General features: G+C 33.0%; 1 protein-coding gene across 5 annotated transcripts in view; it reads right to left on the bottom strand.

Annotated features, from left to right (window-relative positions):
- LOC126776125 (uncharacterized) overlaps positions 1 to 16,571 on the bottom strand; it is a 585,155-nt gene that overhangs the window by 89,770 nt on the left and 478,814 nt on the right. Inside the window, exon 1 of one of the 5 annotated variants that reach the window (XM_050498426.1) lies at positions 13,474 to 13,487. The exons of the other annotated variants lie outside the window; for them this stretch is intronic. The gene's annotated coding sequence lies outside the window, so the exon portion shown is untranslated. Of the gene's footprint in view, positions 1 to 13,473; positions 13,488 to 16,571 lie in introns of those variants that run through there. 5 annotated transcript variants of the gene reach the window in all.

Genomic DNA, 16,571 nt, shown 5'->3' with positions numbered 1-16,571 from the left:
TCACCTTAGTACTTTGTAAGGTGATGGAACGGATTTTAAACAACCAACTGATCCATTACCTAGAAAATCACTGTCTAATTAATGATCGTCAGTACGGGTTTCGACCAAAACGGTCCACAGGTGATCTTCTAGCGTACGTAACACACCTCTGGGGTGAAGCTATCAAAAAGCACGGAGAATCGTTGGCTGTCAGCCTCGATATCTCCAAGGCTTTCGACAGGGTCTGGCATAGAAGTCTTCTCTCCAAGCTGCCGGCATATGGTCTGCCTGCTCAGCTATTCATCTGGATTGCCAGCTTCCTACACAAGTGTAGCCTTCGTGTTTTAGTTGATGGTTGCGCTTCACAATTCTATGTAGTGAATGCTGGGGTCCCCTAGGGATCTTTGCTATCTCCCAACCTCTTTTTTCAATCATACGCTCTCTCTTGGGAACATACATTGCTATGCAGACGATAGTACAGTGCATGGTGGATACCATGGACGCGCAGTGGCTGGGCGAGCGGAAATTGAGGAGAAGCGGAAGGATCTTATCATTGAACTCGATAGGACATTAGAGCTCATCGCCAAATGGGGCTCTGATAATCTTGTTGAGTTTAATGCCAAGAAAACATAGGTATGCGCTCTCACATTTCTATCGACTTTCTATCGACTGTATCGCGGCGAGTGCTCTGAGGAATTATTCTCTCTAATTCCTGCTTCCCCCTTCCTTCTTAAGTCCACGCGAGCTGGTTCTCGATGTCACCGCCTAACTGTGACATCAATTCCATCGCGAACAAAGAAATTTGGCGACTCATTTCTTTGTCGCACTTCCAAGAAATGGAATTCCTTACCAGCTCACGTGTTCCCCTTCTCTTACAACCCGGGTTCCTTCAAACGAGGCGTGAAGAGGCATCTTGCGGGCCGGCAAGGCGAAGGCGGCTAGTGCAGAACGTTTTTCCCGTCTGTACTGGCCGTCATCGCGTTTGGACTCTACTACCACTTACCATCAGGTGGAGTCTGACATGGCAAATTCAATTCAATTCGCCGGGATGGCAAATGACTCTATTTGCCATCCCGGCGAATATATATAAAAAAAAAAATATCCTCCAATTTTACTTAATATCATTTATATATATTATACTTGCTTCTTGTTTGTTAAAAAAATATAAACGTGCCAGATATTAATAACACAGCTGAGAATAATTTTCGAAAGAATTTCCGCGAGCTAAATTTATTTTGCAACAATCGTTGCTTACAATAAAATTAATAACATTTTTATTTAAATTATAAAGTCTGGAGGCGAGGGTTTATTGTATTGCAATGATTTTTTGTGCTTTTTATGATTTGTTTTAACAAATTAGGTATTAAATAAACTTATTTTCTAATTTTAGAGAAATTATCCACTTTAGTACAATAATATTCTAAGGGGATTTGCTTGGACGTTTAATTGAATGAGGATCTAATGTAAGCTAAACACAATGCTTAGGAATACATTATATACCTCATCTTTGAGATATTAATACCGTAATGCTGTTAGAGCCGTAACTTTAGGTGTGAGCCAGACTAACGACACTTTATATAGGAGTTTTTTTTAAATATGTACAAAATACGTAAAAACTCTCATAAGTGTTTATGCTCCGTCTGCCAGTGATGTTATATTAAATTAAATCGGATATAACAGTACACATATTTTCTTAAATCGGACTCGATTAAACATTCTTACGTCATCTTATATATGATACTTACTTTTACTCTTGATTATTGATCGGCTGTGGCGGCCATCTCAAGAGAGATAAGTGAATCAGACATATTATAGTGCACAAGTGTGTGCGCAAACACAGGTGCACTTTTTATTCCCTAACTCTCACAATCCGATGGGACGGCAATCCGACACAACCGTAAAGAAAGCACAGGATTAACGGCTTTACGTGTTTTCTGAGAAGTATTGGGTATACTTCTTCCAACTTCTAGTAATTTTTATTGTAAAATAATATTATAAATACATATGGTTTATTTAGTATCATCATCGGAATTTTCTTGCTCTTTCTAACATGACAATTAATTTGACCGGTTTCTCAAGTAGCTCACGATTGTTTTCAAAATCCGTTTCATTTTAGTATATTTAATCATTCACTGATTTGTACAAGATTCCAGCTCCTCCAGCTGTTTATAAATGAGTAAACATCGTTGTAAAAAAAGATAATATTTTGAATAACACAATATCTTTACTTCCATAATTATTATATAAATAAATGGTTAATAATTGTAAATTTATATTTATATATGTAAGGACAATAAACGTTTTTAAAATCACTAAAATTAATCGATTTAACCACCTAGGAAACATGCTATCTTGCAGCAATTAAGTCATATCGTATAGTCTGAAATGAACCTTACTTTGTAAGGAATCGTCATATAATCAGATTCGTTCTATCAGACTGCAAATCTCCATTAAAGCCTGAATACCTAAGACGGCTACAATACGCACGTGTAACGTAAATAGTTCGTATTGTAACTATGTAAGGTCGATAGTGCAGCGAGTCTTTATGCTATTACGCAGCTGTATACATTTCAGGATACAGAGTGAATTCCTGTGACAAGTTTATCAAACTTAGAGTTGTGAATGACATGATTATAGCCTTGTATAAGCTACGTATAAATATACACGACAAGAACTAAAAAAACTTTGTTTCGTTTTTAATTTCGTTTTGTTCTTCCGTTCTTTACAAAATTTTTAGCTTTATATTTATTTTTAAAATCAAAAGAAACTATCAATGTTAAATTAAAGAACTTTCAAATGAGATTCAAAGAAGTTCTATTTTTTTCAATAGAGATTAAAATCTGACCTAGCTGTCTTGCATTGATGGATGGACTTGGGAGAGTTCACTCCGCTTATAATCGAGATTTTCAATAGTTTTTTTCTCAATAGAAACTAATTGTTTTTAAATCTAAAGCAAGATTACGGCAATGGAGACTAGTTATTTTTTGTTTGTGAATGTCAATTTCAATGCTATTTCACATACAAGGTTTTTAACTCCACCTGTTAGTATGTGTGGGTCATTTTGTAACTGAATTTTAAATCAATTTCATCAATTGAAAAGAAATTTCACATTTTTAATTACGATTTCTATATATTGTAATTTATTAAATATCACCAAATAAAAACTTGTTTTGAAATATATATGTATCTATGACTAATATTCTTCTTTGAGCTCAATTTATATATTTCATTTATAAACATTATTGTTTATTTTTTTAATAAAATGCTTATATCGAAAGCAAAACCGACTTATAATAGGGTGTAGGTTAATAATTCTTGGAAAGCCGGAAACATTTTTAACTGTTTAATTCCATGTAAAAACTTTTCATAGAAGTTTTTACTTTTTTCTGCTTATGGCAGATAAGAAGCTTTCGATAAACTTTACTCTTTAACGATAGAAGAAATTCTCTTTACCTTTCATTGTATACATATTACAACTTTAAGTACATACATTTTTGAAAATGATTATTAATATTCAAAAAACTTCAAGTTTTATGAAGATATGTGAGTGACGTTATTGAATGGGACGTAAAAGAGTTTGTTTGAAGATATAATTTTATTTAAACGCATTATTTGTCACAATAGACCACCACATCGCTCAAATCGCTTAAGTATTGTGGAAACGGAAGTGAGATTTTTTTTTTTCGTTTGCGATTAAAATGGATATGAAAAGTAAGCATAGAGTTTTAGTAGAGTAACAATATATAAAAACAAATAGCATCAAATAATTCACAATATATAATTTCATTTATATGTTCGCAACACGGGTGGAGTATCCATAAATTCTCTGAAATCACCCTTTTTGTCAACCGGACATGTTTAGGTTCCTATGATTTATACATTCGCCGTTTCCATCGGTACCTTTTCATCCCTAGAATGTTGTATCCCTTCGGTAAATCTATATCGTTCTACCATTGCGATTACGAAGGCTTACGTTAGGATTTTTGGCCAAAGCTATTCATATTTTACTCGATTTCAACGTCTTCGTGAGAAGCATTCTATATTTTGTTATTTTTGAAAACTGTAAAAGAGGGAGATAAGTCACCGTGAGTGTCTTGTTTATTATGTTTAACAATAATAGACCAGCAAAAAACATAAATTCACACACCATTTCTTATTCACTTTAAATGTTTTCTATAAAAAAATGCTGTTTATTCTACAATTTCGACCAGTATTTTAAGATAATCAAGATATTATAATAAACATATTATATATAAAATAGTATAATAAAGAAAAAAGAGCCGAGAAGACCCAGTGAATGAAATGAAAGAACGCGTGAATCTTAACCGATGATCGTGGTTTCAAACCCGGGCAAGCACCAACGAATTTTCATGTGCTTAGTTTGTGATTATAATTCATCTCGTGCTTTACGGTGAAAAAAACATCGTAAGTTGGTGGAATACACATTCCACCGACCTGCATTGGAGCAGCGTGGTGGAATAAGCTCCAAAACCTTCTCCTCAAAAAAAGGAGAGGAGGCCTTTAGCCCAGCAGTGGGACATTTACAGGCTGTTACGGTTATGTAAAATAGTACAATTACAGTCGTGAACAAGTCTGGGTAGGTACCACCCACTCAGCAGATATTCTACCATAAAACAGCAATATTTGGTATTGTTATATTCCGGTTTGAAGGGTGAGTAGGCCAGTATAATTACAGGTACAAGGGACATAACATCTTAGTTCCCAAGGTTGGTGGTGCATTGGCGATGTAAGCGATGGTTAATATTTCTTACAATGCCAATGTATATGGTCGTTGGTGACCACTTACCATCAGGTGGCCATGGGGGGCCAACATGGGGTACAATCTCACTGCCCGTAGTAAGTTGGGTTTAGTTATTCGCCTCATTTTATAAAATGAATGTTTCTATGATTGTCGTTATCTATGCGTTCCTAAGAGGCGATGGCTCAGAAGCTAGAACACGTGATTCTAAGCCGTTCAATTCGCGGGTTCAATTCCAGTTAAGCACCACTGAATTTTGTAGTAATATTTGTTTTCGATGAATACGTAGCATTTTGGCGAGCGACTTGATTTATATTAGTATATTCTGTATATATTTGTATGTCGTAAATGTTTTGTGTAACAGCTAAATATACATATTACTATATATTGAAACTAATTTGACTGCCATACAACCGTCAAACCTACTGAACGGATATCCATGCGGTTTTCATCAATGGACGGAGTAATTCATGACGAAAGTTTAGATGTTTAATTCATTAAAAGTATTTGGGTAAATTGTCTATAATATAACGACTGCTGAAAATGTTCAAAAAATCATACCTTATGGAAGTTTTATTGGCGTGCGCCGCGTAAACCAATTGAGTTATATTGTTTATTACGATATAAACCTTTTATATAGAAACCTATTCTACCCATGCGAAGCCAGGACGGGTAGCTAGTTTATAAATAAATCCCTATCGGTTCAGCAGAGCTAAACCACGAGGATGAAGCCGCAAGAAACAGCTTTTGAATACATATCAACACATACACTCATACTAGAATAAGACCTGAACAAACCGATATCCGATAACAAACTTTACAATCCTCTAATAACACCGCTTTAATCGATTAACTTGTGTCGTATTACAAACGAGCGTCCAACTTGCAACCAACTTTATAGAACCAACTTCCTACAAGAGACTTATCGGCAAAAAGTACATTGTTTATTTCATTTAAAAACGCCACAAAGGCAAGGATGATTACATTGATATATCAAATACTGACAATGTTAAAATGAATATTCCAATCATTCGACCATCGATTTGTATTTGAATGTTATTAGATTTATTATGCGGAGAAAGTGCAAATAAATGCATACAGTGCATTTGCTTTGTGACAACAATATTTATTGACTTTTGGATATGTTGTTGAGCAGGGAATAGGATATTGGATATGTTCTAAGAAGATTTTGAAAATGTGAGTAAATATTCTTGATTTTCGGTAAATTTGTAACATCATATTTTATTCGGTTAACATAACTGTAGTGCTATTCTGTAGAACTTTATAACTTACTAAAAAGTTGACAACCGACTTATGGTGATACTATTTTGATGCGTGTATTCATTAATTGTTATTTATTATGGTCAATGTCGCATATAACTTTCTGACAATTCACGATCATTTTCTACGATGATTTCGAGTTTGTTCCTAAAGAAAAGCCCTACTCATATCAATGAATATTACAATTATGCCGTTTTGTTGCTTTTTTAGAATAAACATTCCATTTTTAAACAGTTGCTATTTGTCCGATTTACGTAATTCTAAGTTAAGATAAATCTTTTACATTTTCATATTCTTACAGTTCGGTTCTATGGAAATGAAAGATGTCTAGCCATGTGCCTCTTGTCTGATTATCATACCATCGAAATATAAATGTAAGACTTTACATAATGGCAAGTGGTTACCATCGCACATAGACTTTGGTGCCGTCAGACATTTAAACCATTTATTTCCATCACCATAAATAATCGCCATAAATCTTGGGAATAGACATTAAATGTTAAAATTAGTTTTCATACTAAAACAAAATTGTAAGTAACTAAATACAAAATATGGACACATTAAATCTTTAGCAAGTTAAAGAGATGCTACAATTTTAAGATCAACTTTGACTTATTACGTATTTAGAGAGACAAATTGAAACGTTATCTAAGGGCGAGTGCAGACATTACTCAGGTGAGGGAGAACGATCTAAGTTATTATTTATAATCTGCAGCTATTTTTGCTTATATCTGTATAACTTGCTTCATTATAATTGTTTTTTTATAATGTTGTGAATTAATTTAATTTACATTTGTTTTAAATGTAAATTAAAATGCGAAGTTAGTTAATGAGTCAAATACAATATCAAATATTTGCGGACGTATAAATATGAATCTATATTTTTATTTTTATATATCTTATGCTTTTTTAATTCTACCTAACATTTTTTGTAGGTATATTGATTGATAAACTTAAATTAATCAAATTTGAAGATATCTATAATATTATGTATATCCTAACTTATATTCTAAATTCGAAACTTGAGTAATTTTACTTAAGTAAAGTAAAGTAAGTAAAGTAACAAAGTGTATCACCGCTGGATTAAGGCCTCCTCACCATTTGTTGTTATTGAGGAGAAGTTTAGGGCTTACTACCCTATATCTCGCTGGAAAATGCATTTACGCGTTTCCCCTACTTGTAGTAGGGTGGTATGTGAGACTCGCCGACGAATACCCACTAAAAACCAGCGGCACTCTCTCCGTCTCTTCGAGGGGCTTCATGGGTTCGCTTGAGCATGCTACCACGACTCCACGACTCCGCGACTACTGATTTGAGGATACACATATGGCAGATTTTTATCTAAAACATGCAGGATTTTTCACCATGTTTTTCATCACTGCTGAGCACGAGATGTTAATGAAAAACATTAAGCGCATAAAAATTCCGTGATACTTGTTGGGGTTTGAACCCACAATCATTTTTTAAGATTTAGGTGATCTTACCACTGGGGGCTGAAGCGAAGAAGATGATAGTGACTTATAATCTCCATGTTTTGATAATTATCTATCAGACGATGAATATGGTGTTATAGAAAGGGACCTATGCACAAAATTTTAGTCAAGTCTGTAAGTTGATAGTGTTGACACTCTCTTGTCTCGGAAAGCACGTAAAGCTGTTGGTCTTGCGCCAAAAACACTTTCCAGCCGTATTTGCCATTCTATCGGTTTAAGAATTATAGGGAGTGCACTTGTTTTTGCGTAGTAGTGCTTTAGAACACATCCTGCGGAATTAGCTAGTTTCAAATATACCGACGAAAAAAGTCTGAACAGCTTCTCGCAACATATCTCTTAAAAACTTGGGTAATCTCACGAATCGGTTAATGGAAGAGCAGCTGAAGAGAGTTTTAGAATCCCATTAAAGGTCAAGATAATCAATTAAACAAGGAAGACTACTGACACACATCAATAAAGAGGTCACAAAAAATATACTGTCTTATATGAAGATCGTAATCTTTCAAAAAAAGCAATACTTTTTATTATTGTGTTCCGGTTTGAAAGGTAAGTCAGTGTAACCACAGGCACATGTGACATACTTGCACCACAAGCCTTGGGATACCTTCCATTGGTAGCGCATTGACGTTGAAATGGATGGTTGACTTTTCATATAATACCTATGTCTATGGGTGGTGTTGAAGACACCATCAGACGACCCATTTGCGCACTGCAAATGGGTCACCTGTTTAAAATAAAAAGAACCTTTATATCAACTGGGTGTTAAAAAAGTAACGCAAAAAGTGCAATGCATTGTTAAGTTGGTTATTTTTATGATTGTATTATAATTATTACAACTACAAAGTCTTTGAGTAGTGATGTTCAAAGAATATAGTGCTTATAAAACAAAAATAAAACTAGATATAAATATACTTTATATGGTCTCTTGCGAGCATTTTTGCGTCATTTTACAAGATTAAATTAAATGCAATACTGAAGAACCGACAAGAAACTCAGTAGTTACACTTTTTCGAAAATCAAGTTACATAATAAAATTAAATACAATTTAATTAGTTTTTATTAATTATTTACACTTGCTGAAAGATATATAATTCCTGTCCCTTTTGAAACTGTGTTCTAAGATTTGTCTGATACGTACAAGGTAATATAAGTATGTGTTCTGCATCTATAAAAGAAAAGTCAACAGCCTTTCAAATGTCCTGATTAGAGTCAAACGTTTTCAAATGTAATTGGAAATGATACAGATCTTCGATTTTCCACTGTCAGATTTCAATTGAAATTACGACTGCTAAACTCCGATCGGAATGTCGACAAAGTTATAAGTATGGACTGTCATTGAGTGTCTGCCATTTATTAAAATCGAAATCGAGAAAAACTTTTAAAAGACTTGATTTATCCACATCCAATTTTATAATACAATGATTAAATCATTTAAAAGAAATCGTTTTTTTTTTATAACATTACTAAATTTATATACTTATATTACATTTATTAAGTACAGAAATATTTACTGCAAACTGACCAAAATTCCTACTCTTATATATTAAGTCTCTATCGGATAACATTTTATTTTTGTCTTATAATATACTTCAGAGTAATATTAGTGCTAAAATATTTTTTTCAATGAGTGCTAAAAAAATATGGTATTATCGCTAAGCCTAATTGATTAAATTATCTCCACATTGCACATTGCTTTCAAATTGACTTGTTTTTTGTATATTTGTAACCAAATGACGTCATAGAATAAAAATATGGTACTTGTATATACTTTTTACGAGTTCACAGATATGATAATACCAGGTATTATTTTCATATTTATATATCATATATTATCTTTTTTTCGGAAAATTCTCGAAATATTATGTAGAAACGGTAAGGAAATACTAACTTTCGGCGAATTCGAAATATAGTAGGAACTTTATATAGAAAAATACTATATTATATATTTATATTTATATATTTATATATTTATTACTAAGTTTTTAATAATTAAGTTTATGAAATAAGAACACTTCTTAATCTTAACTAAAGACCCCGAGTCTTTAGTTAAGATTCAAAACCTGGGCAAGCACCACTGAATTTTTGTGAGCTTAATTCGTGTTTTTAATTTCGTACTGAAATTTATTAGAAATTGAGTATGCTTTCACAATTACGGAGTATAGTTAGATTACTGTAACAACCTGTGAATGTCCCACTGCTGGGCTAAAGGCCTCCTCTCCTCTTTTTGAGGAGAAGGTTTGGAGCTTATTCCACCATGCTGCTCCAATGCGGGTTGGTGGTTATAGTTAGATTGCTGGGTGAATAATAAAAATGAAATAATATGAATGCAATTTATAAAATGAGCACTCTTATTGAATATCTTCACAGAGTTTCATCATCATCAGCGACAGATTCATCTATTTTCAATAATACGGCATGTGGTTTTTCAAGTATATACGCTGTAGTTTCAGGTTTAGCATTTCACTGTATATATGCATGTATAAATGCATTTCTACTTCTACATATATACACACCTACGCACACAAATCTAAATTGAACTCTGAGACCTTCAATGCAAACGGAATTTGTCAAACGAAATTCGGAGGATCATATCCGTTAGAATCATTTGGTATTATATATTGTATTACAAATAGAATGGTAATACTAAAAAACATTTCTATGAAAATTTATAATATTTCGTATTCGAAAAATAATTTATTCCTCAAAAGTTTTCCTACAGAACGCGTCCGGGACCGTTTAGTTTTATTTTCATTTCGAAACAACATGTATTTTAAATTTCATACAATAACTTTCACTCGGTTCCGACTCTCGGTTATCCGTGAATCGACTATTTTAAGATTAACCTCCAGATGCCATTATAATATTATAAGCGTTTCTCTAAACATTACATTAAGGAACATATTGCATCCTAATAAATGGAATAGAAATGACGATGGATGTTTTTACATCTTCTGACTCAAAGGTCGTATAAATCGCTGATAAGCGATAAAATTATCTTTTGCATTGAAAAAGACTTCAAATTCAATCATTTGCCCCCTTTATAAAAAAAACTACTCATTTTATATTATATTATATAATAATGATTACTATATAGCCTACAATAAAATATGTAAATAAGTAAATAAAATGGTTATATCAAATATAATTTTGGATGGTTTATATTTCACTCTCGGTATGCGGCATTCGTTTGGACTAATTTCGCGAATGCGACGGACATGTGACTCAGGAAGTAGGGACAAACGCGCGCTATTCAATCTCACTCAAAATTAATATTAATATACACTATGTCTTTACTTAATTTAGTGTAAGCGATTGTTAATATTTTTTACAATGCCAATGTATATGGGCGTTGGTGACCACTTACTATCAGGTGGCCCATATGCTCGTCCGCCTAACAATATTATAAAAAAATGCTAGTACGTTAGATTTATTTGCATGGATACATTATATTGGTCGAACGTCGAGTCTAAGTGTCGAAAGTATTTGTAAGCTAATCTCTGTATTCATAAAAAAATAATTCTTGTACAAGTGTTTGTTCGTATTCAATGCGTTCATATGTCATTCATCTGATTGAATTGTATTGAGATATGTACGAACATTGAGGTGGAGAGAAATTCTGTACAAAAAAATTCTCTGGGGCTTATGAATTAATTTTCATAGCACTGTTCGACTCTCTCAGTGTGCTCAAACTTTACTCAACCGCTTCAGAATTGGTTTTAAAATGTCATACGGCGTTATTCCTTATATTTGCGAATCAAATACACTTTGCAACAATATTTGTTTTATATTATATTTGTGTAACATTGTGTTCGGTTCGAATAAGATTGTATTGGATTTAATCCAAGTTAAATATAAACGAATTTCATTTAAATAAGTTTTAAAATTAAGAACGGAGCGATTTTTATCGTTTTTTCGATAGCGATTTTCGATAATAATTTTACAGTAACTTGTTACTTGCCCTGGATTCAAAATGATTACTATTTCGATACTGAAAATTATATTTCTAAGTGAAAGTGCTTTGTGCATGATGAAAGTAACATTCCCTGGTCAAATTTGGGTGCAAAACCAAAACGTTATTGACACAAAGTTTAAAATTTAATACATATATATTCAAACGATTTTTATATAAATCAATAAATATAACACAATTCGTACAAAACAAATTAACGCTTGCCAAGTCGAAATACAGTTTTCGCAAACAAACAAATCTTAGTGATATTAATATTAAAGAAAACTTAGGACGAACATTCAAAATAATATATAAACAAATATTATAATAACAATCTACGAATATATGATATGGGCTAGAAACAGTTAACAATGTAAGCTGATGGAATAAGTTTTGTCTTACACTAAACGTCACACTTATTGACATCAATATACCGAAACTGTAACCGTAACAGCCTGTGAATGTCCCAATGGTGGGCTAAAGGCCTCCTCTCCTCTTTTTGAGGAGAAGGTTTGGAGCTTATTCCACCACGCTGCTCCAATGCGGGTTGGTGGAATACACATGTGGCAGAATTTCAGTGAAATTAGACACATGCAGGTTTCCTCACGATGTTTTCCTTCACCGTATAGAAATAGATGAATTATAATCACAAATTAAGCACATCAAAATTCAGTGGTGCTTGTCCGGATTTGAACCCACGATCAACGGTTAAGATTCACGCGTTCTTTTTCTTCGTTGGTAAGATCTTTTTTTTTATAGAATAGGAAGGCGGACGAGCATATGGGCCACCTGATGGTAAGTGTTCACCACCCATTGACACTTTTGCACATTGCACTGGCTCACTCACCCTTCAAACCGGAACACAAAAATATCAAGTACTGCTGTTTTGCGGTAGAATATCTGATAAGTGGGTGGTACCTACCCAGACGAGCTTGCACAAAGCCCTACCACCAGTAAAGATATTTTCATGAGTATAATGATACTTATTATATAAACAGAGCGAAGAAAATAAAATCAGAAATGCTGAGACTAAATTGAGACTAACTTATTAAGTATGCAAAAGGCAATCTTATCACTAATAGCGATCTCTTGCAGATAATCAAAAATCTTGCAAAATCAAGTTAGTGCTGTACAAAAAATAAGTAAATAATATAGAATGAATTCAATAATATCAAAATATATATCTTTTAGTTGCGTTACTTATATAATAAATTAGTTTATGAGAAAATAAAAACCAAAAGAGTTGCTTTATTAAAAAAAAAATTTGCTTAGATAGGAGGCCTGTATTTATATAAACTTACCTAAATATAAAACAAGTTATCATTTTTCCAAGCACCCGCGTTGCCGCATTTTTATAATAATCATGTAAACAATACATTTCACTCTTATATTAGCAATGAAACAATTATCCGATAAGGCCTCTAATATAATAATTATGTATGGTAACCGTTGGATTACCAAATAAATAAAAACTCGTCCGATCAGTACGATAGGCGTACGATAAGGATATGTGCTAGATGGATGTCATGCTTACAACTCATTCAGTTGAACTATATATTAACGCATACGATATAAACAAAAACAAATATTATTTTTCATATATAAGATAAACTTATAAGAAAAGAATCGAAACGATTACAGACGGTGTCGTGTGATTGACTATTTAAAAGACGCTAGATTACATGTATTGTTTTAATCTAGGAGTGCTTGCCTTTATTACTTTAATAAATAAAAAATCAACCACAGTTGTTATCGTCAACGATTCGCGAGTATAACTGCATGAAGTTAGCGCCTTGTAAATGTCAATTAGGTTGGTACTCTCTCACTGGTTTACTTACTTCCAAATAGCAATACTTTGTATTGTTGTATTTTAATTGGAACGGTGAATGAGCTAGTATAATTAATACATACATGAGACATATATTCTTAAATATTCAGCGCATTGACGGTGATTTAAATTTCTTACAGAACCACTGGTGCTTTATAAATTTGTTTATGTCTTTACGTAACACATTCGTCTGTCTACCTTTTTAAAGAAAATTTAAAAATAAACGGTAAAAGCCAAGACAGATTACACGAACGTATGGCCGATGTCGTCATGCCGTCAAACGCGAGGCGTTTATGAATAAGAATTACGGGAAGATATTATTGACGGTGTCGTGTCGCAGTCGTTTGGTGTAAAGGCAAGTAGATTACATTTGCAGCTCTGATAGAAGAGTGTTTATCGTTCAATAACCTCAGCTGTAAATCACAGTCGAGTTGTTTAGAGTATTTGCGCTGTGCATCCAAGATCGTAAATGTTTTATTGTTTTCGTTCACTCGATGCGGATTAAACTGAAAATACTTATCAGCACTAGAAAACGTTTTTGGCTTTTGAATTTAGTACAGCTATTTTTAGTTGTTGTTAAATTCTCCAGTGGCTCTCTTCGACTTGATTTAAAGCCACTTATAATCGCGATGAATATCATGTCAGTTTATGGCATTTAGATGTGTTGGTTACAACCCTTTGGATATGGATATGTAGATTGTATAGTTTGAATTTAATATTTGAATATAGAACATAGTTTTACATTAATTTCGAATTTGTTTGAGCTCTACATTGTGACATAATTGGTAAGGATGGATCTAATAAATATTTTAACCGAAGATTTCTGATTCAAAACTAGACAAGCACCACTGAACTTTCATCACGTGCTCAGCGGAAAATCACCGTGAGGAAACCTGCATATGTCAGACCAAATTCTCAACATAATATCCAGCAACACGAATTGAATCAGCATGGTGGAGTAAGCTTCTTATCAAAAAAAGAGAAGGCTCAGCAGTGTGATATAACCGTAACCGTAACCGTAATAGCCTGTGAATGTCCCACTGCTGGGCTAAAGGCCTCCTCTCCTCTGGTTGAGGAGAAGGTTTGGAGCTTATTTCACCACGCTGCTCCAATGCGGGTTGGTAGAATTCACATGTGGCAGAACTTCAGTGAAATTAGACACATGCAGGTTTCCTCACGATGTTTTCCTTCACCGTAAAGCACGAGATGAATTATAATCACAAATCACAAAGTGTGATATATTATTTATTATTACTTATTTACAAATGTAAATTATGTTTTAATAAAATCATTAAATAAAAAAAAGCCCAGATGGCCTAGTGGTAAGAACGCGTGAATCTTAACCGATGATCGTGGGTTCAAACCCGGGCAAGCACCACTGAATTTTCATGTGCTTAATTTGTGTTTATAATTCATCTCGTGCTTAACGGTGAAGGAAAACATCGTGAGGAAACCTGCATGTGTCTAATTTCATTGAAATTCTGCCACATGTGTATTCTACCAACCCGCATTGGAGCAGCGTGGTGGAATAAGCTCCAAACCTTCTCCTCAAAAGGGAGAGGAGGCCTTAGCCCAGCAGTGGGACATTAACAGGCTGTTACTATTTACTACTATTAAATGAATGAAGTCATAATGCTCTATTTTAATATATCAACCATTAAATCTGAAGACAGTGAAACAATTTTACAGTTTAAAAACAGTTATACAAAAGTGTAGAATATTCAGTAAGATACATACGAGATTATTAAATTGTGATGACATGATATTTTTAAATTTATCATTTTCATCTTAACGGAAAAGCTATAAAAGATTTTATATTTATGATGACAGTCCGTTTCCACCAAATCGCTTGTGAAACACATAGAAACAGCAAGTAAGCTGAAGCCAAGATTTGTAATAACTTAATAAAAATACGTTTCAAAATTTATTCCCGTAAAGTTTCTACCAAACCTTATGGAAATATTTGAAAATAAATTCTAGTTATTAAATCATTTAGTTATCTATGAGAATATTTTTAATTTCTTTTCAGTGATCTTGACTTAGAGGAATAGCTTGATCAAATATTAAAGATATTTAAAAATACAAGCTTCGCAATATAGTCATGTCCAGAATACATTATTCATGTTAGTTGTCAAAAATATACGAAAAAAAAATCAGATTTATACTCGAAGTCATATTTGTCTTTAAACAAAATAGTTATAAACTTATATATACTAATAAAAACAATAAACTCACCTCGCTTTGATTTTTCGTGCAATAAAATAACATTTTTATATTTAAATGCCGCAAAATTGTTCATAACACGCCGGTTTTTGCTTCTCTTCCAAAATATTTTTATATAATTTTGTTTACCGCGTTCCTCGTTCAAAATATAAACATGCTTAAAAATATTCTATATTGGTATAATGTGTGCTTGTCATGTGTTAGTATTTTTAAAAATATAAAACCTATTTATAAATATTATATACAGATTAAATAGTAGTACTACATATTGAGTGGCCATTCCCCGCTCTCGGATTAAAATACACTCTCTGAGGCAGGGTATTATTGGCGTTGTTTTGTTTTTTTTTTTTTTACGTCGTAGTTTTTTATGTTGTAGTAACTGAAAACTACTTATTAACTATTAAAATTATAAAATTAATCTAGAATGCGTACAGCTTGTGTTAAGAGTGGGGACGACAATAGCACAAGGGTTCGAACCTGTTCACGATTGTAACGCTTCCATGATACCTAATTCACCCGTTTTATGAACCCAGGACCACGAGATCTGTGACTTTATGAGCAAACTCAATACACTGACGTGGTCGCCATGAAAATTCCTGTTTATCATCAGATGACCTTCTTGTTATATATACATACTATGCCTAATCTCATACGTACAAAAAATTAAAAAGTACAAATTTATGGTAATCATAAATATCAATGCTTTGCGCCGAAACTACTCAAACGGTAAACTAGTTAAGTATACTAGCACCGTTAAAGGTTTGTGATAAATTTGATATACAACACTCCAGACGTAGAACGTAACGATTCTAACAAGATGGAAAACTATAAACCAAATTATCGCTAGGTTTACCTCGAGACATCACAACTTGGGCGGTAGACTATCGTGTTTCGCGGGAAAATTATTAACATTTTTATCTGAAGTTATATCTAAGGAACTTAAGAACTTTCGGGAATCCATTTTTAATATCGAAGGAGGTAACTATAAACTAGAAATTTCTTGTTGCAATATCTTTTTTTTTTTGTTTTTCTCATAGAATAAGGTAAAAGTGTTCCACT

The sequence above is a fragment of the Nymphalis io genome, chromosome 19 (genome assembly GCF_905147045.1).
Source record: "Nymphalis io chromosome 19, ilAglIoxx1.1, whole genome shotgun sequence".
NCBI lineage: Eukaryota > Metazoa > Arthropoda > Insecta > Lepidoptera > Nymphalidae > Nymphalis > Nymphalis io.
Note: the sequence above shows the minus strand (reverse complement) of the source record. Positions and strands in the feature narration are given on the sequence as shown.